General features: G+C 48.2%; 1 long non-coding RNA gene across 1 annotated transcript; it reads right to left on the bottom strand.

Moving 5' to 3' along the window:
• Positions 1-4,257: 4,257 nt before the first annotated feature.
• LOC114618764 lies at positions 4,258-9,212 on the bottom strand. Its single transcript, XR_003711005.1, has 3 exons — positions 9,148-9,212; positions 5,274-5,438; positions 4,258-4,481 (listed from the first exon to the last, which is right to left on the bottom strand). It is a non-coding gene; the product is annotated as an uncharacterized LOC114618764 (long non-coding RNA).
• Between the last annotated feature and the right edge of the window lie 11,287 nt (positions 9,213-20,499).

Raw genomic sequence — 20,499 nt, 5'->3', positions numbered from 1 at the left:
CACTTTGTGATCCACTCACAGGGTGGCCTCTCTGACACCCATCACAGCAGGGGCACGGCCAGTTGAACATCCTCAGAGAAGGGTAGGGTCCTCTGAGCACTGAGAACAAACAAGCGTGAGCTTCAGGATACCCAGATGCTAGAGGAAGAGATAAGAGACAAACTATCTGTGTGAACAGAGCCTCATCACCATAAGGTCAAAGTTGGGGCAGCCTCATTAGCCAGGAGGGGAAAATGAGAGAGACCTTTGGCTCAGTGGCATCATGCAAAATACCCCAGAGACAGCTGCTCAGAATATCTCTTGTTTTGGTTTCAGAAGGAGCTAGTGAAAGCCATGATTCATAGAGATTGATCTATCTATCTATCTATCTATCTATCTATCTATCTATCTATCTATCTATCTATCTATCTATCATCCATCTATTAATCATGTATTTATCAATCAATCAATCTATCATCTATATTTATCTACCTGTCTGTCTGTCTTATCTATCATCTATCTAATTTTTCTAGCGAGGGTTTCATATAACACTGGCTGGCCTTGAGCTGGCTCTGCAACCATGATGAATCTGGCCTTCCTTTCTTCCTTTAGCTTTCAGAGTTCTGAAATTCTACGTGTTAGCCACACTCCCATTTTATGGGGTGTTGAGGATCGAACCTAGAGCTGTGGGCATGCCAGGCAAGCACTCTAACTACTGAACCACATCCCTAATCCCTTCACTTGAACCCTGTTCCTTTCTTCTCGCCCAGTTTCTGACACAAGCACACACGTGTCTCCATTTTAGAACTCCTCCCCATTTTTGCATCCTGGGCCCCTCAGTACCCTCTGACCCCATCTATGGTCCTCCTAGAAATCCTGGTCCTCAGGTGCACATCAGCCCTTTTATAAAAGAAATCATGGTTTGGGGGGTTGAACTCAGGGTATTAGGAAGCCCTTGGCAGATGTTCTACCACTGGGCCATCTTTCTATCTGCCTGGGAGTGTCTCTTGATGGCTCAGGTCTACCCCTGGGGGATCTTCTGCTCCTTCAGAACTCATCAAGGATGTTTACTTGGAACTCAGATGCTGACTGGAGCATAGTGTCTTTTCTATTTGAGGGTTTCTGTCAGTTGCTAGGGTACTCAGGAAAGGCATCTTGAGAAGGCTTGGGAGTGCATAGTCCCTGGATATGGGCAAGCTTCAAAATGTGACTCTGTGTCCATGAGGAGTCAGGGGACACCGGTGTATGATTCTGGACTGAGGGGCAGGAGGGATTGTAATAGTCTATGAATTAACCTAAAAGAGGGTATCTTAAAACTCAGTGAGAGATTTGGATGGAACTGCCCTGTCAGTAAGCACTTTGGAGGGAGCTGCAATTCATTGAGACCCTTAAAGGGAGCCCCCAACTCAAGAAGGGCCTTGGAGGGAGCCCTCAAGTCAAAAAAAAGCCTAAAGCACTGCCAGAAAAAAAAATCCCCCTTGTCTATCCTCCTTAGTAGGATGGAGTTGATCCTAATGTGTACCTAAGGAAACTGAAGCTGAGAAGAGAAAGGCAGAAATACCCGTAGAGGGTAACACAGACAGGATCTGAAACAAAGCCCTTAGACTATGGAGCCTATACAGTCAGGTTTTACTTATTTATTTGTTTATTTGTTTATTTTTAAAGAAGCATTTTTAAAAATTTTTGTTTATTTTTATTTATGTTTTATATTTATTTTTATGTTTTATTTATTATGTTTTATTTATTATATTTATTTTTATGTTTATATTTATTTATTATGTTTTATATTTATTTATGCTGCTTGGGTTATTTTTATTTTACGTGGGTACTGGGAATCAAACCTGGGTCTTTCTGAAATAAGTTATGAGTGTCACCACTGAGCTGTCTATCCAGCCTCAGATAGTATCTCCTTATCTAGTTGAGTATCTGTGTGTTTGTGCATGCGTGTGCACTCGGAGATCAGAGGTCGACGTGAGGTATCTTCCATCATCCCCAGCTTTCAAAGATCTTTGTTTTGCATTTGTTTATTTATTTTGTGTGCACGCATATCAAAGCAAGCATATGGAGGAGATCACAGTGTGCTAGAATATGTTCTCTGCTTCTACCATGTGGATTTCAAGAATCAGACTCTGGCTTAGACACAGCCACTTATACTTTTGGGTTGTTTTTTTTTTTTTTTGCTTATTTTATTAATTTACATTTCAAATGTTATCCCCCTTCCCGGATTCCCCTCCACAGACTCCCTATCCCATTGCCCATCCCCCCTGCTTCTATGAGGAAGCTCCTCCCACCCACGCCCCTCCCACTCACTCACCCACTCCCTAGCATTCACCTACGTTGGGTTATTGAGTCTCCACAGGACCAAGGGCCTCCCCCTCCCACTGATACCAGATAAGGCCATCCTCTGGTACATATGCAGCTGGAGCTATGCTACTCTGGTTGGTGTTTAGTCCCTGGGAGCTCTGGGGGTGGGGGTTCTGTTTGGTTGACATTGTTGTTCTTTCTATGGGGTTGCAAAGCCCTTCAGCACCTTCAGTTCTTCTCCTCACTCCTCCATTGGGGTTCCCACGCTCAGTCTGATGGCTGCGAGCATCCGAGCATCAGTCTGCATCTGCGTTGGTCAGGCTCTGGCAAAACCTCTCAGGAGACAGCCATACTCGGACAGTCAGCAAGTGGTTCTACACTCCATTTTATTTAACGTGTGTGTATGTGTGTGTGTGTGTGTGTGACATTTTTCTCTCACACAACCTGGAGCTTCCTTCCAGGTTTGGCTAGCTGGCTTCCCAGCATGCTGGGGTTATAGACATTTACTGTGCAGGTCCAGACTACTGTGATTGACATTTTACATGGGGCTCTGAGTTCAGTTCCTTATGCTTGCATGGAAAGCACCTTACTGGTTGAGCTATTTCTCCCAAGAGCCCCCTTACCCCACCCTACCCCATGTGGGTTGGAAAGGCCACCTTCTGCCTGTCAAAGTGCACCATCATTTTTGAACTGTTTTTCAAAGATGCACTTAGTTTCTACCTAAGGGCCTTGGAGAAAGGGCTAGAAGTCTTCCCCCACCTTTTTTTTTTAAAAAAAATTGGATATTTTCTTTATTTACATTTCAAACCCTTTGCTGGTTCCCACCCCCTATCCCATCTTCCCTGCCCTGCTTCTATGAGGGTGTTCTCCCACCCACCCACCCACTACTGCCACCCCGCCCTCGAATTTCCCTACACTGGGGGAATGTGGGTAGCTGGAGACTTCAAGGTTCTCTCTGCTGGTCTGATCAGCTATAACCAAAGCCATCATGCAGGAAGGACAGGAGACAGGCTGCCTCCCAAGCCTCAGTTTCCTCCTTTGTCACAAGCAGCCATCTATGAGAAGTACCACCAGGGGGCTGCAGAGGGACGGTAGAGGGGCAAGTGCCCCCACTTAAGCCCTCTCAGCAAGACGGGGGCTGCCTGCCTGCCTGCCTGCTTTTGTCTTGACAGGAAGAGGGGGGGGATGGAGTCCAGGTCCCCCTCCTCCTGCCCATCTAGCCAAGATGAGGTGGCTGTGTGGGTGGGCGGGCAGAGGCTCTGGGGAAAACAGTGAGTCACTACCGGCCAGAGCCTGTGCGGAGCGCGTGTCCCTCCCGGCTGGAGAGAGCGGTGGCGGCAGGTTTCATGGGTAATTATGTAATTTATGAGTCTCCTGCTCCGGGCTCTGTCTGAGTCAACCCTGCTGAGTCGTGACCAAGCTGAGGCCCGGCAATGAGAGGCGCGTGGGCACAGGCTGTATCCCAGGATCTAGCCTCTGCCCTAGGGGGTTCGGCTTGTTCAGATGGAGCTGGAAGGGGGCGGGGCCCATGTGAGACCCCAGAAAGATAGGAAAGGGTATCTTTTCATGTCCCTGGTTCTTGAATCAGACTATGGGGCTGGTACGGGGGGATCGGGGGTCAGGAATCCAGGTGTGAACCCCTGCTTCGTTCTGGATGTTGCTTTCAGCAAAGGGCTTTCAGGGTAGAGACCAGAGACATCCCAGGAGGTCCCTCTTGAAAGAGACCAGACCATGCTGTTAACCCCCATGCCCCACTTAACAAAAGTCCCCCTGAATACAGACACGCAAGCATATTTACATTTTATAATATATGTTTATTATTCAAAGGGATACATACACTGAGACTTTGAAAGCCAAGAGCAGAAATCCCTCCTTCCCCCTCCCTGCTCAGTCCCCTGGGTCTGCGTACCCACCCCCTCCTCAGGTTCCTAAGCAAGGGCTGCTCAGATCTGAAATGCAAGGCTCGGGGTGGGACATGAGGCATGGGTGAGAAGTAGGGCTATGGGGACTCAGTGGATAGCACAGGGTGCATTGGGGGTGGGGGAGGGGGTATTGGATCCCACTGGCTTGTGGATAGTCTTTTGAGGTGGGCAGTGGGGAGTATCTTCTGGGGTCAGACATCTTTGTTGTTGGTAGTCGGTAGTCGTAAGCAGGAGATCCAGGGAGAGGAAAAGCAACAAACTCAGGCAGAGCAGCTACTGTGAGACAGAAGCAAAGAGACATTAGAGGGAGCCTCAAGTGTCTGAGTCACCCCAGAACCCTATAATCCCTGAGCTACCTGTGTCCCTTTCTCAGTAAGCGGCCCTGGCACACCTTCTCGAATAGTCCCTCCATCTGCAAGAAGCCACCCACCGCCCAGGACAGAAAACAGATGAAGACCCCAGGCTTTATGTGGCAAGCCCATCTCCCCCTCCCTGCCAGCATTCTCAGTCTCAACTGGTTCATCCCACCAAGCCCTCCCCGTTTCTATTTTTCCTGGCTAAAACCCTCCACAGACACCACCACACCCGGAAAGAGATAAATAAATAAAAGTAAAACAATCTCAACTGTGAAAAGCAGTCCAAATCAGAATTCTTTTCCGGCCTGAGTTAATTACACTTTAAACTGCCATGTTTACTGATGGGGATTTTGAGTTAACAGAGACGCACCCTCTTCCCCCCCCTCCCGCCCCAACTGTTTGTACAGTAAACTTTGCAGGCTGGCGGCTCCCCCAGGCCTTGGCAACCCTGCAGCTCTGGCTACCCTGCCTGCCAAGGAGAGCGTAGCAGAACCATGTATTTTTGAGTGTTAGCGAAAACGAAGCTGTCACAGATGGCAGGATTGGGGCGGGGGGGGACTGGGGTGTGTGTGTGTAGGGCTGGGATGCGTGCCTTCAACCCCGTTCTGTGCATCTTCTACACAACTTCTGCACCCCTCGTGCCCTGGGAAAACCCCAGCACTGCTCCAAGCTATAAAGAAGCTAAGTATAAATCCTGAGGGCATACACTCACCTGGGCCACTGATGGCTTCAGGTCAGGCCTTGGGGCTTGTTAATAGCCATAGGTCTCCCATGGAAGCCCCCAATGGGATGTCTCAACCTAGGATGAGCAGCTGGGAGGGAGTGTAGGCAGAGATCCTGAACATTGGCTCCCAAGGACCAATTCAGCGTCACTTGCCTAAAAAGGAATAGACCAACAAGCATTCACAGTGTCTCCGATACACCAAACCCAGGCAAGCAAAGGGACACATGGGAACAAGTTATCAGGGGCCCTTCCACAGTCTCGTTGATACACGATGAACATCCGAGGACAGTGTGTTGGGCTGGAGCGAGAAGGCTTCCTGGAGGGGGCAGGGCCTGGGGCAGCCTGCCCTCCCTCGGGGTCCCTCGCACTCACAGCCCTGCCGCCTCTGTTGGGAGGCTGCTGTTCTGTGATCCGCTAGCTGCCCTCCACGTCGCAGGGATAATGAGAAAATGACAGACGAGCCTCCAGCAGGGCCTGTGTCCCAGCCCTTAAGCCTGTCCTCGCCCATGACAAATGACCCCACCACCTCCACAGGGTCTTTTCAGCGGGCCCAGCTGTGGCATTGGCAATGTTGCTGGAGATTTATATTGCCTGCCCTTTCCCTGTTTCTTAATTTCCTCAAAAAAAGGGTGCGTTTTTATTTATTCATTCCACAAACAGTCTCTGGGCTTCCCCACAGCTATCTGTCCCTCACCTCCTTGGTGCTGGTGCCTAAGGCCATTTGATTCAAGGAAGACAGGCATTTTCTGAACATCTACAGTGAGCAGCTCAAGGGGTACACAGGTTGCCACAGCCCTTTAAGCCTTGACAAAGAAACTTTACTGACTCTATCTCTAGGACTGCCCTAGCCCATTCAGAATAGTGTGCAGCTCTCCAGATACCATCAGGTGCGCTCTCTCTCTCTCTCTCTCTCTCTCTCTCTCTCTCTCTCTCTCTCTCTCTCTCCTTGAAAATAGTAAAGGGACAGACGACAACTGGCTTAGTCTAACCACATCCTAAGAAACAACGGGATAGGAAGCAAACTGGCTCGATCACCTGCCAGGCACAGGGAAATAGCATGTGTTCTGTGACCATGGCACACTGACTGGGTTAACACACTATCTTGGAGATGGTGAATTCTCTGACCCCTGAAGGTCCCCCTGGAGGCTTTCCTCTTGTCTGCCCGAGGGACAGACATTTTCACTTGACTCACTGGATGAGCAGAGTCCTTTATTTGTCTTTTCTTCTCCTCAAACAATAGATAAATCTAGTAATTTTGCTTTTAATAAAAGTCGGCACCTAGCAGGAGGGATCACCCTCTTTGGGTCTCCAGTGAGTCTGGAGTATGTGTTCGTGTGTTGGTGATTGCTTGGCATGCCAGCTGACATTCCATCTTGCACATAATACTCCCTCGGTGGGTGAGGTACCTGGGGCTTTCCCCATCAGCGGTGAAGAGACTTGGGTAGCCTATCTGCGGCTGCTGTGCTGTGGCTGCGCTTACATTGGTGCAATTAAATAGAGAGATCGGCAGCCTTCTTGCGCGCGTTTAATATATTCCAAAGATGTGTCATTAACAGCAATTTCCATCTCCAAATGTTCCCATTTACTTAGGCCCATGCATAAAATATTAGCCCTGACAGCAGCTCAGGCCTGCCGCACAAGGGCCTCCAAGGGGCCTCTGGCTCACTGCCACAGAGGCATTCATGGAGTCGAGGGTGGGGGGTTGCGCTCAGCTGAATTTGAAGCCTAGCATGAGACCCTAGCTACAAAAGTAAAAGAAAAGACCACAGACCTGGCTGACCTGTCTGTCCCTTATTGCAGAGAGCCTCAGAAATCATTGACACACTGGGGCGGGAGGCCTCTAACAAATGCAAAGGCTATGCAGGAGCCAGCTTCCATATTTATGGAAGCAGTCACCACATCTTATGGAATTCCTGCTTCATGCTCACCACTTTCCTGGGGATTAACTTAATATGGTTTCTGCCTTTGGGGACTCTATTAGTCAATCAGCACGCTCCATTATTCTGTCACTATAGACCTGGCCTGGATCCTAAGGCTTAGAATACAGCAAAGGATAAGTCAGGGAAGTAAGACAGGAGGGAGGGAAGGGAAGAAAGCAGAAAAGGAGGGAGGGGGAGGGAGGGAGTGAAAGGGAGGAAGGGAAAAAGATGTATAGAAAAGGTCCAACCCCTGCCTTGGGAAATCTTATAGCTTTTTTTTTTTGGGGGGGGGGACAGGAAGAGGCTGGAACATGTAGCCAGTACTAGGCGGTTTGAGAGAGCAGGCACCTGGGGAGCCATAGCTAACAAGTAGTCTGAGGGTGTATCACAAAGGAACTGGACTGTGGTGTCAGGCTGCCTGCAATGGCACTGCTGAGCAGGGAACACTATCCTCCTTGGAGTCCTGAACTCCTGTGATGGGGCGGGGCAAGCTTGAGGGCTAAGGAAGAGTGTCTGTGGGGAGACAGCAACCAGGACCAGCTCCCAGAGGGAGGGGCGTGGGCAGACTCTCCTGAACATGAGGAAGAGATCTAAGAGAGACCATGTGCTAGGTCCAAGCCAGGGTGAGCAGCCACTATCTCTGTTGGAAGAGCATCTTGCTGCTGAGGAGGCTGAGAAGAGGAGAGAAAGCATGCAGGGTGAAGTGGTCAGGGTGAGGGTGCTACTTGCTCCAGTGGGGAGCAGGGATGAGGCATGCTTAATCAGAAAGAACTCTTTGGCACCATGGGGAGCCTTGCTAAATACCCCAAATCTATAGTCTGTCTTTCAAAGGCTCTTACTGGGCATGATGAGCTACTTTCTGGGGTCCCTGAGTCTCCGTCCGGGTCAAGCCTCTATGGTAAGCTCACAGGAGTCTGATAGAGCCCGAGTGTAAAGTTGGAGAAAGGATAAAGAAGTACAGACCCCTGTTGGGACCCCTGTGTGCTTGAAGCAGGGACAGAGCTTGGGTATCACTGCCTCATAGACTCAGGAGGACATTCTGTGCTGTTTCCAACAGGGTGGAACTGGGGACATGACAGGCCAAGGGATAGTCTCACATACAGACTACAGAGTCAATCTACACAAAGGCTTCTGGTGCCAGTGTCAATGCCTCAAAGTAGAAATGGTCTAGGGTAGGATATGGTACAAGAAAGGAGTGGGGCTGTGGAACAGTCATCAGATAGAAAGCAAGCATCCCAGAGACAACCTATTTCAGGTACCACCAGCATGGACTCTCTATAGGATACTTCTTCCTCTAAGATGCTCTCCTAGACTTCCCAACCCCTACCTGAGGAGATTTGATGCTCTGGGCCAGGATGAGTCTGAAACATGCTTGACCATCAGCTGTCAGCAAAGTATGTCCCTCCCCTGACACCCAGGCTCACAGAGCCAACGATAGAGAGAGGTGAGCATGCGCTGTACTGTCCTTAAGAATGGAAACTCATCACGGGCTATCTCGCCTCAGATACTAGAAACTGCCAATGTAACCGACTGGCCTGGATCTTCCCTAAGTATTATGCCATCCCTCCAAGCCCTCGTGATACTGGGAGGTGCCCAGGGTGCAGGGCATGCAGGCATGCAGCCCTCAGTGGAACGCCTTTAGACAGGGACAAACACCCACACTTGTGGTGGGCGAGAGGCATGGAAGGTAGACAGATTCCAGTCATCCACCGCACCTCAGGCCAATGCTTCGTGGCCCAGCCTACGAGGTTGGTGTGATCCTCGGGATGGAGGTGGAGTTGAGGTTCGGTGAAGAGGGGTGACAAAGCGTCATACAGAGTCCATGCATTTACCTACCGGGCAGCGGTGTGACACCTGGTATGTACTGCCGAGTGACCGGAGTGGCAGGTGGTATTGAAAACAGGCCATCTGTGTTATATTCGTCATTAATAAAGCGAACTCACCACAGACAACCTCTCCTCAAGTACCCAGTGTTGACCACAGCAACCCTGGAGCTGGAATCACCACCTGAAGCTGTTCCTGGGGGAGGGGGGGAAGGGGGATTGCAGATGAATGGTGAGAAGAACTGAACACACACAGCATACAGCCTGTCCCACCCAATCCAGCCCCCCCCACCCCGCTTAGGCAGCAACCTACAAGCACCATGCTGCCCCCACCCCCACGAGGGCTGCAACTCCAAGAGCTTCTCCAAGCTGAGCGTTGATACTGAGAAAAGATCAACCATGTATTATTCGAAGTCAGCCAAGCGAATATAACACGGTCGATCTCCCTTCAAGTACCAGCAGAGGTGTTGAGCTGAGGTAGTGACATCCTGGGCGCGGGCTGCAGCGGGCACCGACGGCTAGTGGACCAGGTGAAGTACATTAGAAACAATTACTTTCCAGCTGGTCGACCATCCGTCCCATACCCCAGAGCAGAGATGAGTCCATGTTCCTTCCCTGAGGTGCTGGGCCTCCTATCGGCCTCCCTGGAGGGATTTGATACCGAAAAGGGGTTCACCGAGCAACATTCGTCCTCCAGATGCAAAGTTGCTCGGGTAACCTCTCTCCGAGTACCATGGAGAGGCTCGGATGCTCAGAACGAGGCCGATGGCTGCGTTTCCAGAAGAACCATCCCGGAGCCCCTCAGAGTTTATACCTCCCCATTGAGCAAGGAAGCACCCTCTACCATATGAGAGCAATTATCCCATCACCTCCCCAGTTCAATCTACCATACTTTCACCTCCCCAGAATGACTATCTAGAGCCTTCCCAGATGCCAACCCTGAGACCCAGGTAGAGAGGAGCTGACTCAGAGCAGAAGCAGGCACAGAACTCTGCCCACACTAACTCTCCCTTGTAAGCCGGAGAGAGGGATGCTCTAAGACCTTGTGAACATAGCACACCCCACCCTCCTAGAGATGATGCCTTCCAGAAACAAGAAGGCAGTGACTGCATCATCCAGAGATGCTCTTCCTTGGGGCCAACCACTGCAGCCTCATAACCCTGACATCCCCGCCCTATCACCCAACCCCCCCAACAGTGATGTCATAGCAAGAACTGTTTGACCATTCAACCCCATAAACCAAGCAAATAAAGCTTCCAAGATAAACATGGAGGGAGGAGAGAAAAAACAATCGAAGGAAATCCCACACGGTCCCTTCTTGACAACATGTAGGGCAGCCCCGCACAGGCACGTCACAGAGAGGGTTATCCGGTAAGGGTCAGGATCCATTGACTTAGGCCATAAGCAGAGTATGGATTCTGTGTTCGCCACTCGTTTTCAAAATCTTGGAGTGTGACCAACATCAGAATCCCTTCTCTGATTTTGGCAAGAGTTCACGCAGGCTTCTAGCCTTGCGGCAGGGCGGCAAGAGACCGGTCACATGCAGTGTGTCATACGGGGAAAAGACGCCACCGGGCAGCTTCGTCTAGGTGTCCTGGAAACTAACCTGTGGAACAGAGGCTCTTCCCCCAGCTGACATCACCTCCTGGAAATGTTCCTAAGAACCATACAGTGGCAATGATGGTAGCTAGCAGTAGATACAACATCCAGTCAACAGCATGTGGAAGTTTGTCTAGGTTCTTCCTCCAAGTACCTGTCCTAGAGACAGCTCCAGCCACTGACCAGCTCAAGACAATGAGGTAGCCTCTGAGGTTCTTTGAGGTAAAGATCCTTTTGGAAAGAGAGCCACCATGAAACCCCAGGTGCCTATCATACCCCAGATGGTGTATTAGATTTTGGATACATCGACTTTATGATGATCTCCCAAATGGGGCCAGCCTCCAGGCCAATGGGCATGTCTTAAAGCCTAGCACTGGAAGCTGGTTACATGGAAACCCAAAGAAGGGCAGGCCCTAAAATGTTCCAGGTACCAACTGCTCTGGAAGAGAAGACTCCATTGAGCATGGAGTATCCACCCCACCCCAGAACCAGTGTCTTACCCAGAATGTTTCACGAGGATAGAGGAAAACAAAGAAGGCTGCTCATCAGGTATATGCTTTGGCATCGGTACCCAGTCACATCCTCAGACGACCAGTACTCCAGTCAGCACGTCTGTCTAGGAAGTTCTCTGTAAAGGTTTGGGATGGAAAAATAAAGTTTAGGCACACAAAGAACCTGTCCTGTGACCAGGTCTTCCTTCTACTCCAGGAGCTCTAGTCTAATCTCATGGAGTTCCCCATCTGACCAAACACTGTACCTGCATTGATTTTCATAAAAACACGCTTTTCTTTTCTTTCTTTCTTTCTTTTTTTTTTTTAAAGTAAATTCCATTAAACTAATCCAATTCCCTGCTTAGCTTCCTTGACTGTGCTGTTGGGCCATTTTCATTTCTTTTATTTCCCTCGCTATTTCCTCAAATCATTTTCATTAGGATCAATTCTTTCCCATTTAAAAATCTGAACGATGATTTGATTCCTCGATGTGCGTTCATCTCCCACAAATATTACTGCTCACAGCATCCGCCACTATTGAAGCTGCCCCTTGCGGCTACATGCTGCCCCATGTCTACAGAGTACTGTTTCCCCAGGTCAAATGTCATAGCTAAAATGTTGTCAAGAAAATTGGATTCTTCTGCCAATTTGTAGTCAATTGAACACATTTTCCTCCGAGCCATTCTGGTAGTTTGTGGTGTTATTTTGTGATTATTTTTATCACTATTATTTAATGTAAACGGGATGAAATGCTGGTTGCCTCTATTCATTTCCTAACCCATCCAAAAATGGAGAACAAGGTTCTGTGAACGATGAGGAAGAAAGAGAAGCAGACAGAATTGGGTTGAGGGAGTAGGGCAGGGGAGAAAACAGATTCGACATGAGCGCTCCTGACCCAGTGAGTTGGGGAGAGGAAGGGTATGAGGAGGGAAGGCGGCCATTATCTTTGACACTGTCAAAGGAGAGAATTTGTTTAGTCAAGGTGCCTTCAGAGTTGAGATAGAACAGCTAGTGTGTCTGCAACTAGGGGGCCTAGGTGCTGGTATAACAAAGAGGATTTGGGCTGAGAAGACCTGAGGAAGAGACACATTGCACCTCTCCATTGGTTCCTGGGACTACGCGTCTGGTCACATGGTATTGTCTTAGCCACATCCTTTCCTGTCCATACCTATATCCACACCATCCAGTCTAGCACATGACATACACAGAGACCCAGAACTTTTTATTTTATCCCCAATGCCACCCAAGCAGGCTTTGATACTCAAACAAAAGTTGCCTTTGTGTGATTCAACATCAATAAAGCGAATTCACCAAGGGCAACCTCTGCTCAAGAATCAAACGTCAGCACAGGCCGAGAGTAGTGCAGGGCGCCTCTTCCCCAGGCAGCACTGCCTCCCTCAGCTCTGGCTCCCTGACTCCCACCCTCTAGGGAGGCTGGCGTTACCTCCGATAAGCCCCCATGGACTGGCTTGCAGAGTTCTCTCCTGCCTATGCGTGGACAGAGACTTATACAAATGTCCAGGCTTTGGCCAGATACTGGTCACTCACCCAGAAGCACATGGGACACCAAGTCTGAATCCCAAAGTCTTTCTCTCCCAGAGAAGTCCTGAGGTAGGTTTGACATAGAAGAAACCATGACTCTCTGTGTAGTAGTATCCATCCTGCCCACCAATGAAGGCTGACCTAAAAGTGGATGACCCCCTTTCCAAGGCAGCATCCCGAGAGGACAGCAAGACCCCACAGACAAACCAGCAGCATCAGGGCACAAGGCTTCTGGACTGTCCTCCATTCTCTCCGGCTTCCAAGAGGCCTCAAAGAGGGTTCAACAAAGAAAGCATGTCAAACTGCCATTCATTCAGCGCCATTCGTACCGTGTGCACCTACAAGCATTAGACGAGGATTCTTGGCTCAGGGAACCTGTGTTCCAGAGGTGGGAAGAGATCCACAGAGTAACTACATTCATGCAACAACCATCATTATAAAAGCCAATGGTTTTTCAATTTTTCTGGGGGAAGCCAGGCACATTCAGCGCGTATACATACCTTACTTATTAAGTAGCCATTAACACTCTCAGACAGACAAACGGAGGCACAGACAGATGACAGGCTGACTCATTCAAGGTCACACCATTAGCAAGCATCAGGTGGTAATGAATGCTGCTGAGTCCTCTCCTTCCCAAGGGACACTGAAGCAGGCAAAGGACATCAGCATTCTCATGTCACTAAATGTCACTGTGAGACGTCTCTCCCCATTCACCAGCCTGAGAGCTGTTTCTACTTCCTTGAGATTACCCCTGGACTGGTGAAACTGGTAAGGAATGAGTTGTAGTTAAATTGTGGTTAACACCACCCCATGGGTGAACGAAATTTGTTCTTATCTGCAGTATGCCTAAATCTTTGATGTTTTCTCATCTAAATACAGAGTACACAATGTACTCTGTTCTTTACAACCATGGCCAGACAACCACAGAGTCACTGAAATAGTCACTGTCATTTCTGGGAAATCTTACTTTGACAACCAGGTGACATAAGTCCCAGGAAAAGCACTTAGTACAGGGAACAATTTATTTCCTTAACCCACACAGTCGGAGAAGCTCTCCCAGGAAGATTTTAGTGCCGAAAGGAGATTGGCCATGTAATACTCATCATAAAAAAAATGAACACACCATGGACAACCTCCATTCGAACACTTGATTTCGAGAGCTTGTGTTGGTACATCTCAGGCAGCAGGCCTGAAGATAGAGTCCCTGAGAGTTGGGCAGATGGCTATATATTCTAGCCATATGACACATGCCCTGTGGCCTAGGGCCACTTCTTGTCACCTGCTTGTGGTTAGTTAATGTCACTGTCCAGAAGTCATCATGGAGGGGTTTGCCACGCCCACATGGGTGTGTCCTAGAGTGGGAAGGTTTCTTTCAGAACAACACTAAGGAATGCCACTGCCTCTTCTAGTGAGCCCAGACTGCATGGCCAGAGGGGCTGATGTAAACATCGGAGTAGAGGCTGTGAACACAATTCCTAGTTCAGACCTTGGCCTTTCCCTAAGGTGTTTGAGGGCCACATTTTATACCTTAGAAGGTAGATTATATGTGATTTGTCAAAGAAAGAAAGTGAATGACTACAGAACACTTCACCTCATTCCAAAGTAGGTACCTCCCTCCCTGAGTCCACCAAAGAACCAGGGACACACTGCGTGCTGACAGCATTCCTCTTACTAGATCTACCCATGGTGAATGATCCCTTCACTTACCCTGGAGAGACGCTAACACCACAGTCCCACCCCAGAAATTCCTCCAAGGCGGGATTTGGTACTGAAAAATAGGTCAACCGTGTATGATTCGTCACAAGTAAAGCGAAGGCAACACGGATAACCTATCTCCAAGCACCGCACATGGGTACCAGCATCTCTTCTCTGAAGCTGGCTTCCTCCAGGAAGTCCCCCAAGCACAGTGAACACAGCAGGTTACTGCGTTGACTGAGAGAGGGCTTGAGAAGGCATCACATACCCCACATCCAACCCATTCCCCCTGAAGCCCATGGTCATCTATAGCCTTGGCCCGATTGCCCAGGCTACAGTGTCTAAGGGTCCTTCTGGGGTCAGGTGATGGAGGCCCTAGATGCACAGATTTCATTCTGGTCATCATAGGAGCGGAGAGTCCCTGGCTTCACACTGGCATTGAGGCAAAGAGCAATGACCCTCACCTTACATAGGCTTTGTGTCTAGGGATTCCCTACAGAGCTCACAGAGGGGACAACTCTGCAAAAACTCATCATAAAAATAAGGTCAGCATTAAATGGCAGTGACCCTCGAATCATGGCCTCATCCCTCGGGGTAAGCAAACTTTCATGGTGTCTTCCTAACAATAGATTGTACTTCTTAGCTAATGGTTCACTGAACATGAGATAACAAAGAAATGAACAAACAAGACTTGCTTGGTTGACAGTAAATTCACATAGCTACCGAATGACAGTGGGCCCATGTCTACCCCAGAACCTGCCTGATGATGGTGGGTCCATGTCCATCTTAGACCTTGCCCGATGGCAGGCAGTGAGTCTCCATTCACCCCAGAAGCTGGCATTTCAATTAGGCATCCTGTCAAGGTGGAAAATAGCAATGAGAAAGGGGTTCTGATGCCTTGAACTAAACAAATTCATGATGCAAATGACACCAGAGAGGGTCACAGTGAAGATGGCAGCAGGGGATGGGCAGAGGACTAACTAAAGAACAATACAGAAAACTTGGATTTTTTTTTTAAACCAAGAAGAACTCAAGAGAGCATCTTTTGAATGATACAACTAACTCTAATAAAGAAGGAATAAAAATTACAATTGAGAAAAAAAACATACAGGAAAATACTGGCAGGGTTATCATCTGGTAAAGTTACCAGTGTTCAATAGGAAAGTCTTAGAACACCAAAAAAATGAGAAAGAAATGTAGTTTGGAAATCAGGTGTCAAACAGGCTATCCTAAAGCTATGACCAGCAGACAGCAAACGAGAGAAAGAATCCATGGATATTTCCCAGGTTAATCCACTGTTCAGCTAAAGGCCTAGCCCAGTAACAAGAATACATAGGAAAACCTCCACAAATGTGTAAAACTCCTGGGGAGTCCCTCACCCGCAACCTCAAGTCAGTTGGTGTGTAATGCACAGCTACAAATGAAAGAAAGGAAGACCCTTGTGAGTTAAGGAAGAGAGAACGTAACTCCGAACATACTTTCAGCCTGTCCTGCAGGGACCTATGTGAACCATACTGGAGGTTATGCTAGTTACAGGTTCACAGGACATAGAATCAAAAGGTCAATGTGATCAAGAACAGAGGCTGGCTTGGTTATGCCTCAGTGAGTGAGTTTTCTCTGTGCGTGTGTGAAGGGTTTCACCCCCCATTTTGGAGAAAAGAAAAAAGAAGAGGAGAGGGAACATCAGGGAGGGGACAGGAAGAGGAGGAAGGGTAGTGTCTGGGAGCCACTCTTGGAGAAATGACAAAAATCCTCCTTGCATTGAGAGATGAATTAAGAGCTGAGAAATAGAAGCCCCCTTTTCAAGAAAACAAGTGGTCAACGGGGAAGCTATCTGTAATACTGAGGACCCATCTTAAACACTTGCACATTTTTCATCAATAGAAAAATTTTCATCACATGCACATTTTTCATCAATAGAAAAATTAAAATGCATTATAATGGTAAAGAAAGCAACGTGGGGCATTTCATGTCTGCAGCAGTCAGAAGCAGCAGAGTCTGGTCCAAACTACTTAGTGCTTTCAACTTCACTTTTCTCAGCTGTGTTGGGATCTTTCAGGAGACATCTATTAAGTCTTCCTGTCATTGTTCCTTAGGTTAAGCGCAAGTGAAATGATAATTTATATTTTAAATAAAATGATTAGACACAGGGTAGATTTATCCTGTGAAATAGTTTTCCCTTTACCTCCCTTTCCATTTATATATAAGTCTCAGGAAGGAGTTAGAAATTCCTGAAGTTATTTATGTGTGGGTAGAAACTTTTCTAATTTCTTTAATTTAATTGCTTCATATTGCTTTTATTTTTTTCGTGAGCATATATCTTTTTAATAAATATAGTAATAAGTAGAATAAATTCTCTTTTGACAAAGAAAATGGAGAAATGGAGAATAGTTCTTCCACTGTCCTCAATTTTTTTTTGATATCTCAGCCTACAGGCAAGGAAAATCACTCACTCACTTACATCACCACCCCTAAAAATGCTGATTCCTGGACCCCATTCCAGAAGTTCTCAACAGGTCTAAGAAATCCTCCTTCTAAGACAAGATTTGCTAGTGGAAGGGGGGATGGGGCAAAATTTATTACTTTTCTTTACAAATAGATTAAAAAAAAAGCCAGAGGTACCATGAGTGCCACCACATCCACGCCTTAAGTTTGTAACATGGGTATCTTCCTCTGTGCTGGCAATGCCCTCTATGAAGGGACTGGATGGAGTCAGGAAACTGGAGGTGACCACATGTTCAAGGATGATGGTACAAAGCCCAACATGAAAGTGGCTTCCTCACGACTGGTATCGGGTCCAAGGAAACACCTGGTGAGATGTGGTACAAAAAAGAGGACCACCCTATATTGGGCATCATTAAATAATGCAAACTCACTATGGACAACCTCCCTCCAAATACCAGGGGATGGGACTTCTCACGGCACTCTTGCATCTTCTTTTCAGTGGGGCACCTTGGGAGTAGCCTCTGAGAGTGGACAGGACCCCGAGTGGCTTTAAGTACCAATCAGACCCATGCTCTCTGGCCAACCTCTGGTTTATCGGTCCAAATAAGTACCAAGAGGAAGGTGATTTTGATTTGTCATGCAATGGTTACTAAGTCAAAGGTGGCAGAGCCATACCCACAGCAAACCACAAGCTTGCAAAGCAGGTTGCCCTGGGGATGCTTGATGAAGGTGAGGTCACCTTCAAAGACTTCACTTGAGGGTATGGAATGGCTACAGATAACTCAACATAGGCTCACAATGCCCTGGTTCCCATTCTATTCTGTATCCTAACCATGGCTGCTTCTAGTTGTTCTCCCATGGTAGAATTAGGTACTAATAAAAAACAGAAGCTAGCCAGCGTATTTCAACATTTAAACAGAATCTCCCAACAGAGTCTCTGGTCTTTCTAAAAATCAGAGATGTCCTAGGAAGTCATGAGAGGGTTAGCTTAGACACTGGGTTTAATCTGTGAAATATGCAATTGGATGAAGGCACTTGTCACAGGGTCAGCCATCCAGAAACCCACCTTAAGAACGGTACTGGCTCAAGAAGACATCTGTGGTAGAGTTTGACACTAGAAGAGAGGAGAGCCGTGTATGACTCGTTTAGATGAATCGAATTCATCACGGCCAGCCTCTCTCCAAGTATCACACATGATCACTGGCGAAGAACACATCGACTCTCTTGAAGAGGTGAATGCTTCCACTGTCCTGTGAAGAAGGGGTGGGACAGCATTGGGTAGTGGGCCGAGCCGAGTGACATACACCTGCGTTAAGTGCATGCTCACCCGAGGCACACTTACCTGAAAGGGAGATGATGATGGCATTGAATCTGGCTAGTCCTCCTGGACCAGAGGGGGCGCCATTCCACAGTTTCCATGAAGGAAAGGTATTCTGGGAGTTCCGGTGATAGTGTGGTGATGTCCGGACAACCAGGACTGTTTCTCAAGGTTGGTTTCATCTCACAGATTCTTCTGCAGAGAGACAAGATATTGAGGTTAGACAACCAGAAGATAGATCCATCAGATAAGTAAGGCACATGCTTAGTAAAGTACAATTCAGTCACACACCCAGGAGAGAAGGGACTTCAGGTCCCTCATGGGAAGTCAACATCATGTCCACATCTGAAGTCAACATTTCAAGTAGGCTGTGATAATGATGCAGCGGCTACCACGGATGCCTCATGGCATCTTATGTAAACATACACCCCTAAGACCACAGTTCATCCTGGTCCACTGAGCAGGCATAGCCATCAAGTCCATTGACATCCCCAAACTTGGCCGGATCTCTGCAAAGTCTTCTTTGAGTGGAATTGATGCTGAGGGTTGGTGACTAGGTGGCCCACAGGGTGAACAGAGTGCACGCCCCTCTGGTCAACCAGTCACACACCCTGAATGGTGCTGGCACCAACATCTCTTCCGGAAGATGACCTCTTTTCAGAGTCTTGTGAGCTGATACTGGGGGCAGAGCCACAGCTGCCTTACCAAGGTTGGCATGGACCACGGATGAGAGGCCTACAGGTGGAGCCGTTGCTCAGGTAACCCGACCAGGTGACTTACAGCTAGCACAAGCATACTGTCCGTGGCCAAACATCCATACTTGGCTTCTCTACCAGCTTGACTGAACCGCCATCTTTCTGCAAGTTGATCATCATGTCCAGGAAATCCTTAGAGGTAGCATTTGGTACTGAAAAAAGTGTTGTCCGTGAATGATTCGGCACAAGTAAAGCGAATCCACCACGAACAACTTCTCTTCAAGTACCACAGAAAAGCAGAGACAAGACAGACAAAGGGCCCCTTCCATTTCTCCAAGGGCTATGGTTTCCAACCACCAACCTGCAGGCAGATTGGATGCTGAGTGTTAGTGAGGTGGGGGGGACAAGTGCTCTAGAAACACACTGGAGTAGGGCAGGGGTGGCCACTCACCTCCCTTGCAGTGATGCTGCCATTGTCCCCTTTCTCTGTCGTCCTTGCTTCTAGAGTCTACACTGGGAGGTTTTGCAGATGAGAAGGGGAGCCCACTTGCTGCAGGTCAGGAGTCCTCTGCAGGTATATAGACCCTGGGGTGTGTGAATGGGGACTTGGATTTCTCCAGGGTGCACATATGGTTGGCCACCAGCCACATCAAGCTCCTGAGGGGGACTACAAAAGTCCCACTGCAGAGAAGCCCAAGCGAGGCTACTAGAATCCTCAGATGGATCAAGAAAAGGTTCGCTGAACTCATCATGATCCCAGGAGATCCTCCATTCCCACTTCTAGTGTGCCACCACTAGAAATCATTTTTTCAAGAAAAACACTATCACAAATGGCTTACCCAACTCCTAGAAGCAAACTTGTATAAGTAGGACCAGGTACCATTTCCAGATTCTAGGGGCTAGCCTCTGGGAGGCTAACTATTCCTTAGGGTAGCTTTCCAAAGCTCTAGTAAGAACCTATCTCCCACCCTTCCATGCCCCACCTGCCCCCGGGTTCCATCAGACATGTACACAAGCAAAGTCCCTCGAGGCTTCACTTCTTTTCCCTAGGTCCACCTTTCACCCTGACGGAAACCTGGCTCTCTCCTGAGGACATGGAAATTGTTCGTCTTATCTCCCACAGTTCGAGCTAGGAGTAGGTGGTGCCCCACCTCTTTCTGGCTTCCCAGTTTTATAACCCACTTGTTGATATGTTATCGACCTCCAGAACAGTGGTCTTAGGACTCACACACTTCCTGATACCCTTGCTTCCACCTTAACCAGCCTCTCAGACCTCCCCGGGTCATTGTGTTAGCTGAGATAGCCATGATGCCAGTGAGGATGCTCCCTGCAGCCCACTGAGTCCCTTGAGGACCTGGGTTCCACAACGTCACACTTGTACTACCTTGGGCCCCTCCTCTTCCTACATGCTCAAATCTGATGTTGGCTCATCCAATCCCTAGGTACACCTGCTAGCCCTACTTTGAAGGTAACTCAGAGTCTCCACAATGGGAAGATCTCTCATTCTGGTGATATCTTTATCAGCTCTCTATAATCTGTACAACAACCCACGTGGACTCTCTTGTCACTGTCCTTGACTAATTTGTGGAGCATGAAGATGGGATATTAATGAAAATTTAACTTTTTAAAAAAATATATCAAAATACCCAAAGAGGGTCATGGGAAGGCATCAGCCTTTTCCCAGCAT

Source organism: Grammomys surdaster, unplaced genomic scaffold (genome assembly GCF_004785775.1).
Source record: "Grammomys surdaster isolate TR1022 unplaced genomic scaffold, NIH_TR_1.0 144, whole genome shotgun sequence".
Lineage (NCBI taxonomy): Eukaryota > Metazoa > Chordata > Mammalia > Rodentia > Muridae > Grammomys > Grammomys surdaster.
Note: the sequence above shows the minus strand (reverse complement) of the source record. Positions and strands in the feature narration are given on the sequence as shown.